We start from the raw sequence: 19,926 nt of genomic DNA on the forward strand, positions 1-19,926 counted from the left end.
TAGACTTATGAATATCCAGTCATAAGTTACTAAGTAGAAAAAAAATTTTGGATCAAATAATGTAAAAAATACTTCAAAAGAAAAATAGTGAATTACTCAATTGTTGAGGTTAATATCTGGCTACCTTATTTAAATCAGGTAGTTTGAAATTTATATATAATAAATATATAAAATTAATTACATAAATGTATAGATAAAAAATTAACAAATTTATTACTGCAATTCACGTGAATATAAAAGCTTGGCCTTAGATGACTAGCGCATGGAATAGATACTACAATGCGTGTTCTCAAATTCAGTCTCAAATTTTACTCTATCCAACTGACAATATTAAAGAAGAATTTGACTCATGCATGAACATTCATTTCATGTCAACAAACACTGAGGTAAAGAAATAAAAAAAATTGAATCACTCCTCAATAATAAATAGAAATATATTTTAATGGTCGGGGTTAAATTTTGTCATTGTGTTGATGTTTTCATCTGACATTTAGACAACGGTTACAATTTTCCATTTGCATAGAGTGCACTGAACAACATTTGAAAGGAGTTATACATATTATTTTTAGTCAGCAGAATTTTCAAAACAGTATAGCTATTTAAATTCATTTAAATAAATTATTTTGCTATAAATAGGAAAATTTTCTGTCTTTTCTTAGCATTTATTTAAAGTTCAATTTAGATTACATTTAAAAAATTAAAAGTCAACATATAAATTAATCTTTATACTTCAAGATATAAGTTGTGACCACTTAGTGGACTAAAAACAGGGTATTTGCAGAAAAGAGAAAAACACATAAATATACAGGTGGATACATTTTTACATATGTATCCTCTTCCATGATACCACCACTAAGGCCAAAATATAGAACATTTCCAGCACCTCAGAAAGCTCTCATGTCCATTACAGTCCACAACATACTAGCCATAAACCAGTATTTTGATTTCTACCGCCATATATAAGATCTGGCTGATCTTGAACTTCAGACAAATGTAATCATTCAGTGTGTATTCTTCTATGTCTAACTTCTTTTACTCAATATTATCTCTGTGATATTTATACACACTACTACATTGTGGCAGCAACATACTCTAATTACTGTGTGGGATTCCAGTGTATTTCACACAGTAATTAGGGTATCCCAAATCAATGGTTTATCACCATTCATTTCCTCATTCTACTCTTGATGAACATTTGGATTATTTCCAATGGAGGCTTTTATGAATAAAGTGCCCATGAACATTCTTAAGTAGGTCTTTTAAATGGACACATGCGGCCGGGCGCGGTGGCTCAAGCCTGTAATCCCAGTACTTTGGGAGGCTGAGGCAGGCGGTTCACAAGGTCAGGAGATGGAGACCATCCTAGCTAACACGGTGAAACCCTGTCTCTACTAAAAATGCAACAAATTAGCCAAGTGTGGTGGCAGGCGCCTGTAGTCCCAGCTACTCGGGAGGCTGAGGCAGGAGAACGGTGCGAACCTGGGAGGCGGAGCTTGCAGTGAGCGGAGATCACGCCACTGTACTCCAGCCTGGGCCACAGAGCGAGACTCTGTCTTAAATAAATAAATAAATAAATAAATGGACACAAGCACTTTTTTTTTTAGTTATATACGTAAGAGTGGAATTGTCATTTCATAGGGTATAACTATGCTTAGATTTAGTAGATACTACTATAAATAATTACCCAACATGCTTTTACCAACTTACACTTCCACAAGCAGTAGTGTTAGACTTCTGGTTGCTTCACTTTGTCGATAACACTTGGTATTGTCAGTCTTTTTGATTTTAGTAATTCTGATGGATATATGAAAGTGCCTCATTGTGGTTTAAATTGCATTTCCGTGATGAGTTATGATGGGTAGCACTTTTATGTTTTGGGGCATTTAGATATCCTTTTTTGTGGAGTACCTGTTCAAATCTTATGTCTATTTGTTATTGTGTTTCTTGTAACTCTAAAACTTGATTTATAGGAGTTTTTTGAAATTCTGGGTATAGGTGATTGGCCAGATAATGTATTGTAAGCATTCTTTCCCATCATTTTGTCTTTTTGCCCTAATAGTGACTTAATAAACAATAATTCACAATTTTAATGAAGTCTAAATTAATAACATTTTATCCTTTTGGTCTTATTTAAAACATCTTTCCCTACATTAAAATATTTTTCTATTTTTGTGTAGTTTTAATTTTTTATCTTTCCCACTTAGATTCGTGATCTATCTCGAAATAATTTTTGTATACAATGGAAGGTAGGTGTTTTGTTCCCCCTCCCTGCCATGGAAAAGACTGTCTTTCTTCACTCAATTGCACTGGTGCCTTTGTTGTAAATCAGGTGACCATATAGGCATGATCTGTTTCTGGAATCTCTACTATCTTTTATTGGTTCAGTTTCAGTCCTTGTGCCAATATTACACTGTGATAGTTACTGTAAATTTGTAAAATTCACCAGTTTGTTGTTTTTCAAGATTTTTCATGCCTTACCTAGGTCCTTTGCATTTCTATGTACATTTCAGCATCAGCTTTTTACTTTCCAAACACACACACACACACAAATCCTTACTGGTAATTTTGATTGTAATTTTGTTGATTACGTTAATCAATTTTGAGAGGATTAGTTTTTTTCCTCTCAGCAATTTAGTTTTAAGCATAGAAATTTTTAATGTCTTATTAGATTTATTCTATGAATTAAATGTTTTATTGCTGTTACCATGTATTATAAATGGTAATTTTTGTACATTTCATTTCTAGCTGTTTATTACTTTTATATAAAACATACATGTAAATTTTATATTGAGTTTGTATCCAGTGACTGTGCTAAATTCGCTAAAATTTTATAGATTTATTTTTGATTTTCCACATAAAATTATGTCATCTGTAAATCATGAAAGTTTTCTTTTTCCTTTTTAGTCTTTATAACTTGATTTCTTTGTATTGCCTTTGTGCATTGGCTGTAAGTATGGTGGTTAGTAGAAGAGATGGTAGTGGACATTCTTGTCTTGATCTTGCATTCAGAAGAAAAGTTTTCAATACATCATCATTGTGTTAAGTGTAAGCCTTTTCGTAAGTATATTTTAACAGATGAAGGGCATTCCTATTGGCTGACAATTGATTTTATCTTGAGTGAGGGCTGTCTTATCAAATGCTTTTCAGCATTTATATAAATTGTCATATGGATTTTTGGGGAGGATTCTGTTAATGTGGTAAATTGCATCAGTTGATTTTGAAAGCTAAACCAACCTTGATTCCTAGAAAAAAGTCCATTTGGTCATCATATGTTATCTTTTTAATAAATTACTGAATTCATGTATTATTTTATCTAGTATTTTTGGATTTGTGTTCATGAGGATTATTACCTGGTGATTTTCCTTTTCTTACAATGTTTTACTAAGCTTTAGTTTTAAGGTCATGCTGGTCTTATGAGGTAAAAAATATTTCTCCTTTTCTGATTCTCTGAAAAAACACTGTTTAAGACTGATGATTTATTTTTTTATTTTTAATTTTTTGAGGTACATAATAGGTGTGTATATTTATGATGTATATATATATATGTTTATGGTATAAATATAGTAGATCTCCATATATATTTATGGGGTACATAATATATTTTGATTCAGGCATGGAATGTGCATTAATCATATCAGAATAAATGACCCCATCACCACAAGCATTTATCCTTTCTTTGTGTTACAGACAATCCAATTATACTCTTATAGTTATTTTTAAATGTACAATACATTATTGTTGACTGTAGTCATACTGCTGTGCTATCAAATACTAGATTTTATTCATCTTATCTAACCATATTTTTGTGCCCATTAACCATCTCCACTTCCTCTTCTCCATTCCACTACCTTTCCCAGCCTCTGATATAACCATCATGAAATTCTTGTCTTGTTCTTGTTCTCAAGGGGAATACTTCCAGCTTTTGCCCATTCAGTATGATGTTGGCTATGAGTTTGTCATAGATGGCTCTTATTATTTTAAAGTATTTTCCTTCAATGCCTAGTTTTTTCATCCTTTTTAACATGAAGGATGTTAAATTTTATTGAATGCCTTTTCTGCATCTATTGAGATAATCATGTGGTTTTTAATTTTCGTTCTGTTCATGTGGTGAATCAAATTTATAGATTTGTATATGCCGACCCAACCTTGCATCCCAAGGATAAAGCCTACTTGATCATGGTAGATTAGCTTTTTAATTGTTTGCTGGTATTTTGATTATTTGCTAGTATTTTGTTGAGGATTTTTGCATCTATGTTTTCCCTGCCCTGCTGTCCGAGTGATCTTTTTAACATCTCTAAAGTCTTTACTAGTGTCCTAAAGTTTATTCCTTGTATTGATAATTTGTCTTTTTCTCTTGTATATTCTAGATCATTTTTATTGAGTTTATTTATTAATCTTTTCAAAACCCCACCTTTGGCTTTGGAGATTATCTCTATTACCTATTAGTTTTCTATTTCATTGACATTTATTCTTTTACTTATTATTTTCTTTCTTCTATGTTCTTTTTTTACTTTGAAATTCTCTCTCTAGCTTTTTAAGATGTAAGCTTATATCACTAAACTGAAACCATTCTTCTTTTTATGTAAATTTAGATCTGTAAACTTCATAGTGAGCATTGGTTTATGTGCATATCATGTGTCCACATGTCCTATTTTTATTGGCTTTCAGTTCAAAATATTTTTTATTTCCATTGTGATTTCTTGTTTGACCCATGTTTATTTAAAAGTGTGTCACTTGGTTTCCATACATTTGCAGAATTTCTAGTTATATTTTTATTATTGATTTTTTTTTAGTTTAATTCCACTGTGATTCAATAATATATTGTTTTATTCAAATCCTCTGAAATTGTTGAGATCTGCTTTATGGGCCTATATTTTGGCAAATATCCCATGCCCACTTTAAAAAAACATTAAAAATGCAACTGTTTAGTGCAGTGTTCTGAAATATAAATTAAATAAATCAAATCTTAAATATTCTTGCTATATTTTATCTGTTTGTTCCATCAGTCATGAGACACGTTAAAATCTCCAATTATGATTGCTCCATTTTTCTTTATAGGTCTCTCAATTTTTCTTCTTTTTTTAAAAAGCTGTGCTATCTGGCACACTCACATTTTGGATTGCTATATTTCTCTACTGAATTATTTTAGGATATGATGAACATCCTAATATATTGCAATTATTTGGAATATTAATTAAAATATATTTACGCACACTTTCAAAGGCTCTACACTCATTCCTGTGTTTTCCCACTTCCTTTGAGTTATTTCTTTTTAATACGTTTCATATCGCCATTTTGCTAACAAAGTCTTTCAGTCTTATTTTATTTTTGAATACTTTCAATGTGCTTACAATTTTAGTTGGCATTTTGTTTTTCTTTCAGTACTTTAAAGATATCATTCCACTGTCTTCTTACTTTCAGTTTTGGCTGAAAAGCTAACTATTCATTTCATTTTTTCTTCTTTGAAAGTAACATTTCTTCTTTGACCTCTTAGCTGATTTTAAAATTTTCTCTTTACTTTTGGTTTCCATAAGTTTGCCTAAAATAGGCATCATGGAGTTATCTTTGTATTTATCTGGGTTGGAATTTGCTGACCTTCATAAACCTAGTGGTTCGTGTCTTTCTTTCTTTCTTTTTATTTTTTGAGATGGAGTTTTGCTTTTGTTGCCCTGGCTGGAGTGCAATGGTGCGATCTCCACTAACTGCAACCTCCGCCTCCCAAATTCAAGTGATTCTCCTGCCTCAGCCTCCTGAGTAGCTGGGATTATAGGCGCCCACCACCATGGCTGGCTAATTTTTGTATTTTTAGTAAAGACAGGGTTTCACCATGTTGGCCAAGCTGGTCTCGAACTCCTGGCCTCAAATGATCCACTTGCCTCAGCCTCCCAAAGTGCTGGGATTACAAGCATGAGCCACCATGCCCAACCTATTTTAAAATAATACTTGGCCATCATCTCTTCAAAAACTGCTTTGATCCTATTCTCTTTTCCTTTCAAGACAGCAATAACATGTTTATTAGACTATTTTACTACGCTCCTAAATTCTCTCACACATATTCCACACCTACAATGATTGGATTAGAAATGGTTGCTCACCTCTCTAGTTGAAACAGAAACTAGGAAGCTATAGTTCTCATACAGTATCATGGAAAAAATTGTGACTTTATAGACTAATTCCTTTTAAAACAGGATTTTTTTTTTTTGCAATTTATGTGCAGTTTTCCAACTAGTTAAGCCAAGATCATTTTAATGAGAAATCAGAGCTAAAATTGATGGATTACGTTTGTGATGACACAAAGTAGCAAACATGTAAGAAGCCACATTGGCTTATTCCTGCCTGCTTGAATTATTGCAGCTCTCCAGAAGAATGCCTTGAAGATAAAACAGAATAGAGTACATGGTCCCCCATGTTTCTTGCCTGAGTCACTCTATTCCCTAAAACATAATGACTGTAGTCCTTGCCTTTTTCGACACATAAAACGATGTCTGACAGGATTAGTGATTATGCCTCTGTAAGATGTGCGCTTATACCCCAATCTTTTTTAGAAATATTTTTTCAAGTAGCTTTTGGGGTATAAGAGGTTTTGGGTTACACAGATGAATTATATACTGGTTACATCCCAGTCTTGATGTGGTTCTGCTTTAATGTAACTTCTGAGCAAGCTCAATGTGATTTTGCATGTACTGAAACCCCACCACCTGTATGTAGCAGTGGGCTGAACTATCATGCCAGAGCAGTCTGACAGAACTGCTCCCAGGCCATAGGTTTAATCGATAGTCCTGAGGAAGTCTTCTGAATAATACTAATTAATTCTTTATGAATTAATGACTTTCTTTTCTTTACATGATCCAAATAAATGCCATTCAAATATGAGAAACAATTAACAAGATATAGAGCAATATTTTTCAAAAAGCAAGTGATCGCCCTGGCATTGTGGCTCACACTTGTAATCCCAGCACTTTGGGAGGCCAATGCGGGCAGATCACCTGAGGTTAGGAGTTCAAGACCAGCCTAGCCAACATGGTGAAACCCTTTCTGTGCAAAAATACAAAAATTAGCTGGGCGTGGTAGTGGGCACCTGTAATCCTAGCTACTTGGGAGGCTGAGGCAGGATAATTGCTTGAACTCAGGAGGCAAAGGTTGCAGTGAGCTGAGATTGTGCCACTGTACCCCAGCTTGGGCAACAGAGTGAGACTCTATCTCAAAAAAAAAAAAAAAAAAAAGCAAGTGATTTTCTCTAAATTGCAATGTTGTGCATCAAAGCAACCAATCTACTGAAAGTTCTTCAAAACTGCAGGTACTCTAGAAAAAAAATCAATCCGTCTAAGAAAAATATCAAGTTATTTCTATGTTCTTAATACAATGCTAAAGTTCATTCTGAGTCTCTAAATTTTATTACAAATTAATTCTATTACAGAATTAAAGTCACCAAATACAAGCTCTCTTACTTAGTTGTTGTAAAAGTTAATGACACAGGATTTTTCTCAGCCAGTTTGACAACCAGGGACCTCCACAGCCAGTGACGCCCCCTCGGCCCTGGGGCCTGGCATCAGAGGCACACTGCCCACTTTGCCTGCTGGGCTGAGACTGGCTTGTGCATTGGCTCAGCCCATGGCTGGGCCAGACGTGCCCTAGCTCGCCTGTGTTACAGCTTGTACCCACATTTGGCAATTTCCAAGCTCATGACCCATGTCCAAGAAGTATGAGATTACACTTACATTTTGAAGGGTGAGGAGGGTGGAGAATACTTTTATTGAGTGACAGAACAGCTCTTAGCAGAGAGGGGATGCGGGGGCTAGTCCTCCACCCCCGCAGTCAGGTGGTTTCTCTCCCTGTGTGGCTGAGTCTGGTGTTTTTATGGGCTCAGAATAGGGGAGTGGGTGCCAACTGGTTTGTGAGTATGCGAAGAAAGGCTAAAGCAAAGACATTACTCAAAAGTGAGCATGGCAGTGTATTAAACCAATTAGGAAAGGGTAGGTATATGTATTATAAAATAAGTGAAGTATAGAGATCGTTCAGAGGAAAGCACACCAAACAGGAAGACAGGTTCTCAATCTGGTTTACCCAGGGCTATCTTTAGCTTGAAGGTCAGATTTCACCAGAGTTCTGCCCCTATGTGCCTAGGCATTTGACTGCTTCTTGTCACTATCATTAATTCATAGAAGTAACTGTACTAAGTAAAAATATATGCATGAATAGCACCCAGAAAAAGTCTGAAAGGGTGTACCAGAACTATTTTTGTTTCAAATTTGGAGAAAACCAACTCAAGTCAACTTAAGCAAAAAAAGAGAATGTATTCGTTTGCATAACTGAAAATCCAGTTTCGATAGGATTTGGTCATAGGCCAATCTCCATCTTATCACCATGGGTAGGGGAATGAAGGGGTGGAGGGAGATAAAGTATTTGGCCAAACCTAGATGGGTGCTCTAACCTTGGAACCCCAGGCCAAAATGGGGGAAATGTGGATATCTGAGCAAAAATTGCAGGTTGAAGGCAGCATCAAGGATAAAGAAAAATGAAATTGGGAAGGTAACAACTGAAAGAGAGAAAAAATAAGAAAACAAAAAGGGAATATTCATTGGGTAGTTGGGGATTGCAGTTGAATTTCCCTTTGTTCTCTTTGTAAAAAAATTATGTCTTTCAATTTGAAAAATACAGTAAAATATTTGCAGTTATTCTTACTGGGAAGCAAAAGAATAATAGAGACTTAACTTAGTAATACAACCCAGAGAACTGTCATATAAAGAAATCTTAAAGTCCAGATAAAATGATCTGTAAGAGTGAATTTCTAGCTTAATCAGTTTATTAAAAATCCTATACGTCTGGGGTTTCTAGGCATTGCTGAGCAAAAAGTGATTCTTTGGGTTGCCAAAGGCATGCACCAGTAATCCTCTTCAGGAATATATCTGAGGAGAGCTAATGCCAGAAATATGTGGAAAAGGACATAGGCAGGAACATTCACAGACTCTAAATTGATTTTGGAGTTTCTAATCTCTTTCTCAGGAATTTTAATGTCAGGGAATAGATTAAAAGGTCCAGCTTAGCTCAAAAAACCAAAGTTCAAACTTTAGAGTCAGAATCAGCATCAAAATTCATCCCATGAATATATCTCAGTGTCCCTGTAAAAGAGGAGATACATAATTGATGCACTGAAGATTTCAACATGATATTGAAATGGAAGCATTTGCAAAATAGGTTTATGAGAAATGAATATGGGCTTTGTTTTGTTCTTATGATAATCTATGTAAAGCATTGCTATAAAGCTGATTTTCTAATATGTGCTAATATGTGCCTTTCCAAAGATAGCTATCCAAAGAAAGAATGGGTCACATCAGGGAAATAATATTTCTACATTTGCAGAAATTGTAAATCTACAATTGTAAATTAGAAAAATTAGCAATGTTATTTCATAATTTATTAGGCTTATCTGCTTCCTATGATGAACATCAAAGTTAAGTGTGTAAAACTTATATTTTCCTGTAATTTATTTCCTTTTGAAATCAAATAAACCAATGTGTAATTATAAATTATTTCTTTTACAAGGCAAAGCATTAATTCCAGTCTTCTTTATCCTCAAATATCCACTAATAATATGCTTTACATAGCATTGTCAATTATTTGACAAGATAAATAATCCATAATACCAAGTTACTGCCTTGTTAAAAACACACATAGAGTGAATCCTAATGTAAAGTATGGACTTTAGGTGATAGTAATGTGTCAATGTAGGTTCATCCATTGGAAGAAATGCACAACTCTGGTGAGGGATGTTGATAATGGGACAGGTTGTTCCTGCGTGGGGGCAGGGGTTTCTGTGTAGGAACTCTCTGTATTTTCCACTCAGTTTTGCTGTGAACCTAAAACTGCTCTTAAAAATAAAGTTTCTTAATTTTTATTAAAGCACACACAAAATCTTATTTTTTATCTATAAATGTTATTCTAAAAAGTATTTCAATAATTGTATTCATAGTTGCAGAAATTCAAGCTATTCACAAAATTTATGCTACCAATTTTTTTTTTTTATTATTTAAGTTCTAGGATACATGTGCACAACATGTAGGTTTGTTACATATGTATACATGTGCCATGTTGGTGTGCTGCACCCATTAACTCGTCATTTACATTAGGTATGTCTCCTAATGCTATCCCTCCCTCCTCCCCCCACCCCACGACAGGCCCCAGTGTGTGCTGTTCCCCACCCTGTGTCCAAGGTTTTCATTGTTCAGTTCCCACCTATGAGTGAGAACATGCGGTGTTTGGTTTTCTGTCCTTGTGACAGTTTGCTCAGAATGATAATTTCCAGCTTCATCCATGTCCCTACAAAGGTCATGAACTCATCCTTTTTTATGGCTGCATAGTATTCCATGGTGTATATGTGCTACATTTCCTTAATCCAGTCTGTCATTGATGGACATTTGAGTTGGTTCCAAGTCTTTGCTATTGTGAATAGTGCCGCAATAAACATACATGTGCATGTGTCTTTATAGCAGCATGATTTATAATCCTTTGGGTATATACCCAGTAATGGGATGGCTGGGTCAAATGGAATTTCTAGTTCTAGATCCTTGAGGAATTGCCACACTGTCTTGTACAATGGTTGAACTAGTTTACAGTCCCACCAACAGTGTAAAAGTGTTCCTATTCCTCCACATCCTCTCCAGCACCTGTTGTTTCCTGACTTTTTAATGATCGCCATTCTAACTGGTGTGAGATGGTATCTCATTGTGGTTTTGATTTGCATTTCTCTGATGGCCAGTGATGATGAGCATTTTTTTCATGTGTCTGTTGGCTGCATAAATGTCTTCTTTTGAGAAATGTCTGTTCATATCCTTTGTCCACTTTTTGATGGGTTTGTTTGATTTTTTTCTTGTAAATCTGTTTAAGTTCTTTGTAGATTCTTGATATTAGCCTTTTTTCAGATGAGTAGATTGCAAAAATTTTCTCCCATTCTGTAGGTTGCCTGTTCACTCTGATGGTAGTTTCTTTTGCTGTGCAGAAGCTCTTTAGTTTAATTAGATCCCATTTGTCAATTTTGGCTTTTGTTGCCTTGTTTTTGGTGTTTTAGTCAAGAAGTACTTGCCAATGTCTATGTCCTGAATGGTATTGCCTAGGTGTTCTTCTAGGGTTTTTATGGTTTTAGGTCTAACATGTAAGTCTTTAATCCATCTTGAATTAATTTTTGTATAAGGTGTAAGGAAGGGATCCAGTTTTAGCTTTCTACATATGACTAGCCAGTTTTCCCAGCACCATTTATTAAATAGGGAATCCTTTCCCCATTTCTTGTTTTTGTCACGTTTGTCAAAGATCAGATGGTTGTAGATGTGTGGTATTACTTCTGAGGGCTCTGTTCTGTTCCATTGGTCTATAGGTCTGTTTTTGTACCAGTACCATGCTGTTTTGGTTACTGTGACCTTGTAGCATAGTTTGAAGTCAGGTAGCATGATGCCTCCAGCTTTGTTCTTTTGGCTTAGGATCGTCTTGGCAATGTGGGATCTTTTTTGTTTCCATATGAACTTTAAAGTAGTTTTTTCCAATTCTGTGAAGAAAGTCAGTGGTAACTTGATGGGGATGGCATTGAATGTATAAATTATCTTGGGCAGTATGGCCATTTTCATGACATTGATTCTTCCTATCCATAAGCATGGAATGTTCTTCCATTTGTTTGTGTCCTATTTTATTTCGTTGAGCAGTGTTTTGTAGTTCTCCTTGAAGAGGTCCTTCACATCCCTTGTAAGTTGGATTCCTAGGTATTTTATTCTCTTTGAAGCAATTGTGAATGGGAGTTCACTTATGATTTGGCTCTCTGTTTGTCTGTTATTGGTGTAGAGGAATGCGTGTGATTTTTGCACATTGATTTTGTATCCTGAGACTTTGCTGAAGTTGCTTATCAGCTTCAGGAGATTTTGGGCTGAGACGATGGGGATTTCTAAATATACAATCATGTCATCTGCAAACAGGAACAATTTGACTTCCTCTTTTCCTAATTGAATACCCTTTATTTCTTTCTCCTGCCTGATTGCTCTGGCCAGAACGTCCAACACTATGTTGAATAGGAGTGGTGAGAGAGGGCATCCCTGTCTTGTGCCAGTTTTCAAAGGGAATGCTTCCAGTTTTTACCCATTCAGTATGATATTGGCTGTGGGTTTTCATAAATAGCTCTTATTATTTTGAGATATGTTCCATCAATACCTAGTTTATTGAGAGTTTTTAGCATGAAGGGCTGTTGAATTTTGTCAAAGGCCTTTTCTGCATCTATTGAGATAATCATGTGGTTTTTGTCTTTGGTTCTGTTTATATGCTGGATTACGGTTATTGATTTGTGTATATTGAACCAGCCTTACATCCCAGGGATGAAGCCAACTTGATTGTGGTGGATAAGCTTTTTTATGTGCTGCTGGATTTGGTTTGCCAGTATTTTATTGAGGACTTTTTATAGATGTTCATCAGGGATATTGCTCTAAAATTCTCTTTTTTTGTTGTGTCTCTGCCAGACTTTGGTATCAGGGTGATTTCGGCCTCATAAAATGAGTTAGGGAGGATTCCCTCTTTTTCTACTGATTGGAATAGTTTCAGAAGGAATGGTACCAGCTCCTCTGTATATCTCTATGCTACCACATTTTTTTACTTTGTTTTCTTTAGGTACTTATTTCTCCTTTTCTCAATTATCTCATATTGATACGATTAATCTCTATAAAAAATAAATTCCCTGAGCTTCTATTTTTCCGAAGTGTGCTAGAGATGAATCTCAATGCAGCTTTGTAAAGTATGAAGAACAAGGCTTTTATTCTTCCGGGAATATTACATTTCATGTTTCATTTTTATGGAGAAATCAGTAACAAACCACTCCTCCATCTGTTTGCTTAATAGAATATTTCAGTCAATGAGGCTGGTGTCTTGGAGCCAGACAGGCCTGGTGGCATCTCAAACCATTTTCCTAACTGTTTCAGAACCAGCAAAACACAAAGATGGTTTTACCAAGTGCTTTTTCTCTTTAATTTTTAAATTTGTGCACATTATGAGGGAAATGTAATCCATCTGTTTCATTAGCACTTAATTCAACAAATTATTGTTTTGTAAGAGGAATTTGATGTCCAAGATGCCGTGCACGTCTTTTTATTCTCCCCATTGGAACCCCTGGGAAGTGGCGTTTTCCAGAGACAAATGTATCTCAGAGTTTAGAAGGCACTGGTGTAGTGAAGAATATCATAATATTAACATCCTTTATCCTAGAAAAGTTGTGTCCAGTCCCACCAGATAGATTAATTAAAAATACAGTCTAGTGGATTTAATTATTAAGCTTTTGTTTCCAGTTTCTTGGCTTCTTTCAAATTTTTTCTAATTGCAACTATCCCTAAGTGGTATAGTACATTGTTCCCAACCTAAATAATTTTTTTTCCATGCTCTGACCATCAAGAGGTTATGTTTTTCTACCAAAGGCTTTGATTACCACTAAGTGATTCCATTTCCCTACGGCCTGGCTCTGTGTACACTTGGATGTGTTTGCATTGTCTGTATAGGAACGCCCCAGGCATAATCCATATCACTAACTCTGCAGGATCTTGATGTGTGTTATATTTTAAAAGGCTGTGTGGACTCATAAATTTTGGAAACACCAGGTTAAAGGAGACTCAATGGGCTTTTTAGTTCAGGATTTTGGGGCCTTTACTATTTTAATGAGCACTATGCGTCCCCTAGAGAGGACTGCATATGGAGCGCTGCAGAACTCTTTCAGCATGGAACGCACTTTTCTCGGAGCATCTGGACTAGAGTTCCGTGGGAAAAACTTTGGAAATTCTGACATACATCTTTTCTCTTTGCATTTATTTCATTACCTCCTGGTGTCTGGTGTCTATTGTCTAAAGACAAACAACAAACTGCCTTCTTTTAACATTTAATTTAATTTTCTTTTCATTACAGAGAGCAGGATTGTTCTGTTTCACTGAAGAAACAATCCTACCATTAATAGAGAGTCTGAAGTATCAAAGAATATTTTGCAACTATTTGAATGGAAATCCCCATTTGTGGTTTTAGTGGGCAGTGTGGCAGCTTGGCATTAGAAGAGCTGCATTGCACTTCTTTGATTAATTTCTATCAAATTGTGCTACTATAGGTAATTTATCTGTTTTTTTTTAATCCTGTGAGAATTGGCCCATCTTTACTAAACTGCAAAAAGAGGAAGCAGAAAGACATTTTAAAAATAGCTTAAAAGTAAGAAAGAGATAATGTCGGGAGCCTTTTCTGTGAAGGTGAGTTCTACCTGTCTATCTATCTAGAAGTACATGAATGTAAGGATATAGAAATTTAGAATTACTTTTTCTCTTTCATGCTAAGGCTCATCTCCTAAAATGTCTTTTCAGTATTTGCCTCAATTCCATGCCTCAATTTTCTACCTGGTTTAGGAATCACCTTGAGAGATGGATGGGTAGAGAATCTCATGAGAACAGTCAAATCCTTTAGGAGGGCCTATATAAATCTTTCACTTCACCAATGCCTTAGGGACGTGTGTGTGTGTTTATAGAAAGGGGAAGGAGGTCACAAATTCCTAACTCAAAGGAGGAAAGAAATAAATTTTACTCTTTTCTCAGGTGAGTCAGTTCTACACGAAGAATGTTGGGAAGCTTCTTTTGGCTGTAACTCTAACTTCAATCTCCATTGTAAGGGCCAAGGATGCCACCTAAACACACAGTAATTGTTTAGTGAAATCACCTTGTGATTTCCCCTCATTCTGCCCATATTCCATCCACCTGGTTTATTCTAAGATGATAAATGATAGTGCTCTTTTTTGCTGCCTGAATTCTGCTAGTATCTCTCAATATTGTTCCTATTCATGCATAAAGGGATTCATAAAGGATTCATGACTTCCTCTCTGTTTATGTGCAATGTCTTTTGCATTATATATGCCACGGTAAATTCATATATTCATTTGTCAACCATTCATTCAACTCTCTACTTATTTATATATTCATTAATGTATGCATTCATCAATTTAGCAAACATTTATTCTGCATGCACAACACAGCAGTTAAGGGTGTTTTCAAAGTTTTTACCTTCAAACTAAGTAAAAATCATCCCAGATTTCCTACAAAAAGACTTCCAGATGAAGTGTAAATACAGAATAAAATAAATATTAAAGGCCAATAGCAACATTAATGGCAGGTTTAATTCATTTTAGCTTAGAAATGGGATTCTTTTCTTGGGCTCATATAATATCCACATAATTCTAGGATTAATACTGGGTCCAGAATCACAAGGAATAATATTTTGCTTAAATATAATATTCCACATAGGAAACTGAGTCAATATTTTACATTTTCCCTAGGCTCCAGCTTCTGATTTTATTGTGCTATAGTATTGCAATCACCTTTTATTTTAGTTGTTAAATGGAATATCACTTTGGAATGAAAATATCTGATAGATAGAATGATATAGTATATAGGACAAGTCCCATAATATAATTAAATATGGCACTGATGTTTACTGCATTCTATTTGCTTGTGTTAGCTAAAATTTAAATAGCCAATGTGGAAAAAGGAAATAATTCATTCAAATGAGTTTTCAAAATATTAAAATAATTCCCTTTTATGCCTAGATTACCAGCTCTCTTAAATCTTCATAGTTCTGTGATTCTCCAACAAATTTTCCTTTCTCTGCTTCTGTTTAAATCAGATCGCCCCAAGAGAGTTGTCTAAACTCAATGTCTTTAATTTCTTTCTTTTCTTTTTTTAACAAAGTGAATGCTAATTAGGCTTCATCTCAGTCATTATTCCTAACTGTATCATGCCAATTGCCCAGGATGAAGAAATTGGGAGTCATTCTAGACCCTGTGCTGTCTTGCATACCCCACATCCAATCCATCAGCAAATCACATCAGTTCTTCCTGTAAATGTTATCCAGGATACAACAGACTGACTCACTGCTTCTACAGCTACCACCTTGGTGTAACTTCTGGCACTAATGTTGCCAGACTCATAGGATCCAAAATAAAATGAATGCAAATATAATGTTTATTGCTGGAAAAGCACAGGATTAAAGTAAGAATGCATTCTGGTCAAAGGCTGCCTCTCAGCAAGGGATCTAGAAAGTCTGCATATAGGCGCCAATCATCTCCTATTTGTAGGACTCTATTGTTTTCTCTCAAAGATCAGGGACCTCCAATGCGTCCAAGAAACACCAGGTGGATTTCTGACTGGGTTTTTTAATTCCTTGCTGGACATGCGGGCATGTTCTCTGCGATGTAACATGCTTTTCCTTTATACAGTTGCTTGGCCTCCTCCCTCATCTCCTTTAAGTCAATTATTTAGCCTCCGCATCAGAGCCCTGTGGAAGTCTCACTGAAACCAGGTACAAATCATCAATCTCACTGTTACCAGTAAAAAAAATAATGCTGAAAACCTGGTAATAACCACCCTGAAACTTGCCTTGGACTCATGGTTACAAAGTAACACTATTATCCTGTATATTTCATGCCTTGACTAAGGGATCAGTGTCATCCAGATACATCTCCTACATTTAGCAAAACAGCTCAGGCCAATTCCAGGCCTGCTGGAATTAACTGACACAGCACAACCCTGTCAGTTCGCTCCTGAATTGTGCTTTTCCCTGCTTCCATTTTGAGGCTTGACAGCCAGAGCAATCCTTTGAGAAAACAAGTGAGAACATGACACTCCTCTACATAAAACCCTCCATGAATTCCTTCCTTTCATGGCCTAGAAGGCCCACACCACCTAGACCTCTACCTCCTTCCGTTTCCAGCTTGGTCTTCTCCAACTTTCCCCCTTACTTCCTCCACTCTCGTCACACTGGCCTCCTCACTGTGGAGGTCACGGCTGGAAACGGGCCTGTGTGCCACTGCCCTTCTGCCTGACACGCTCTTCCTTTAGATAGTGCTTGGCCTCCTCCCTCATCTCCACTAGGTAAATTTTCAAATCTTATCTTCATAGTGAAGCTTTCCACAATGAAAATTGAAAAGATCCCTCTCCAAATGTTTCTTTTTTAATCTTCTGTGCTTTCAGTTTTCTTCAGATAATTCATAACCATCTGATATGCTATATGTTTTACCATCTTTCCTTTACTGTCTTCATTATAGATTGTAATCTCTCTGAGGAAAGAGGCATCTGTTTGAGATTCATTGCCAAATCTCCAACTCCTAGAACAATGCCTGCTAAACAAGTGAATGAATGACAGGTTGTAAATTCATATCTGAAAATTTAGAGTATTCATTAGAGGTCTGGGCTTAAAAGCATAGGAATCATCTCTTAAACACCTGACAGATTTAAAAACAAAACTCTTATTTCATAATACCCAGGAAATGCTGAACTCCAGGAAGTGTGTAGGGTCTCAGCAAATGAATATACTATCTGGCTGGAGTGGAATTAAGGAAAATATCTCACATGTTCAGGGAAGATCATTGCTTATAAATTTACTTTATACATTTGAGCTTTTAGAATGTAAGCAACTCAAAAATTAGGTAGGTTTTTGTTTTAGTTTTTTAACTATAAATCAAGATACTGTGAGATAAGTTCTTCAAACTCCTGGAAATGAGGGAGCATCCAGAGTTTAGACTTGGCTTCCATTGGGGTGATCATGGAAGGTTTCATGGAGGATAAACATTGAGGCTGGATGATGTGACCACACATCCAGGTGCCCCTGCTTCTACCTGGATTTCTCCTAGGCCTCTTAAACTCTCAAGTCAATAGCTGGGACTTCATCTTTGCTAGATCAAATCTGTGATCTTGTGCTAATCCTAATCTCACTGAGTGGAACTAGCATCCACTTAACTGAAGAAAAAACAAACGAACAAAAAATACAGGCCAGGTGCAGTGGCTCACACCTATAATCCCAGCACTTTGGGAGGCCTAGGCGGGCAGATCACCTGAGGTTGGGAGTTCGAGACAAGCCTGACCAACATGGGGAAACCCCATCTCTACTGAAAATACAAAATTAGCCGGGCGTGGTGGCACATGCCTGTAATCCCAGCTACTCAGGAGGCTGAGGCAGGAGAATCACTTGAACCTGGGAGGTGGAGGTTGCAGTGAGCCGAGATCACGCCATTGCATTCCAGCCTGGGAAACAAGAGCAAAACTCTGTCTCAAAAAAAAAAAAAAATTAGAAAACTTGGAAAAACATTTTTATGTCTTTTTTTTCCCCTCAACCCCCAAAACTAACCAAACATCAGTTTTAGCAAGTAAATATTTGTATGTCTGCCCACTCCTTTCCATGACCCCTAACACTGCTCCAATAATGCCATCATTATTTTTCACCTGGATACTCACCAAAACCTCCTAACTGATCATATTGTCTTCCCTCTCATCGACCTCTATGTTCTTCAAACAATCAAAATGCAACTTTCAAAAATGCAAATTGTGTTGCACCTCTGCTTCAATGATTTTCTATTGTTCTTAAAAAAAATTAAACCACTTAACATAACTGTCTTGGAAGGCCATTTGTGCCTCTGCTTTTTTCTCCAGCCTCAACTCTTACCACTCTTTCCCTTACCTGTTGTGAGTGCACCCAATTGAGCTACTTTTAGAATCTACAACATACGAGGCTGAAATCTACTATTCCTTCCTGTATAATTTCCTCAGGGAAGTTACCCTGACCTCCATGTTACAACCTTATACCATATATATACTCCACAGACTGAAGTCAAATGCTCTCGCATTGCATTTCCACCACATTCCAAAATTCCCCTGACAGAGTACTTACAACACGTTACTGTAGTTGCTTCCTTAATCACATCTTTCCCACAAGACTATAGTAATAGTAAAGATTAACTGAGTGATTACTGCATTCCAGATTCTAAGTGTGATACATAAATTCATTCATTACACACAACACCTGATGAGGGATGTCTTTTTTTACAGTTAAGGAAACTAAAGCACAGAGAAGTACAATAATGTATCCAGGGTCATACATCCTGGAAGTAGCAAAATCAGTATTTGAGGCCAGAAAATCTACTCTTAAGCCCAACAATATTTATGAGCGAACACAACACTATATACATACTTTAAAAACATTTTTTGCTTTAATTATAAATAATTTCACAACTAATAAAACAAACAACCACCACCAAAAAAATAAAGCCTTGAGCGCCTCTTGAAAAATCCATAATCTGTGTGCACTATGGCCTGTGCCGCCTCATGGCACAATACTCTTTACAAGGGGCATGGAATTTCCAGTTTCCATGATCTCCACTTTCTGTTGTCACCCTGATAGAACATGTTTCCTCCTTTATCATATTTGTTTACCATTATAAATTTCTTGGGAATAAGGATCTTGCCTATCTTATTGCCCCAATATTAGGATCTCCAATATTAAGCAAAGTTTCCAGGCAAAATATAGGTACTGGATAAATATTTATCAATTACATGAAGTAATGAATGCATGAATTGCAGAGATATTAGAGAAAGTAGAGGTGATACATTCAAACAGGGAAAACTACATAAGTAAAGCAATCTCCTGAAGATATTTTTATAAGGGTGTTATAATTATGTTATCCATTTTTCATGGAATCATAGACTTCTGAAGTTTCTTTAATTATGTAATTTTCTAATTTTTGTATCTGTGCTGCCGAAGCAAGCACAATTATGTAATTTTCTGTCCTTAAATAGTACTTTCTGGGAGTAAGTAATGACAATTCTTAACTGTACCTCTCGTGCACTCTTGAATTAAGATTTAAGCATCATTTACTGATTTTCATCTTTTATTTGTTACTGTATATGCAACATGCTGTTCAACCAATCAGTAACTATATTCTATGTAAGTGTAGTGTTTAGTATAAAACAATAAACGAACAAAACCCCAAACCTTCTTAAGTCAATATTATGAAGATGATTAATATCAGTGTTGTGTCAAAGACTTTAAGAACATGTTACCAAGATTGCTGATGATGTAGTTTCTATATCCTGGAGAAACAGCAGGCTCTGG

The sequence above is a fragment of the Nomascus leucogenys genome, chromosome 3, assembly GCF_006542625.1.
Source record: "Nomascus leucogenys isolate Asia chromosome 3, Asia_NLE_v1, whole genome shotgun sequence".
Taxonomy (NCBI): domain Eukaryota; kingdom Metazoa; phylum Chordata; class Mammalia; order Primates; family Hylobatidae; genus Nomascus; species Nomascus leucogenys.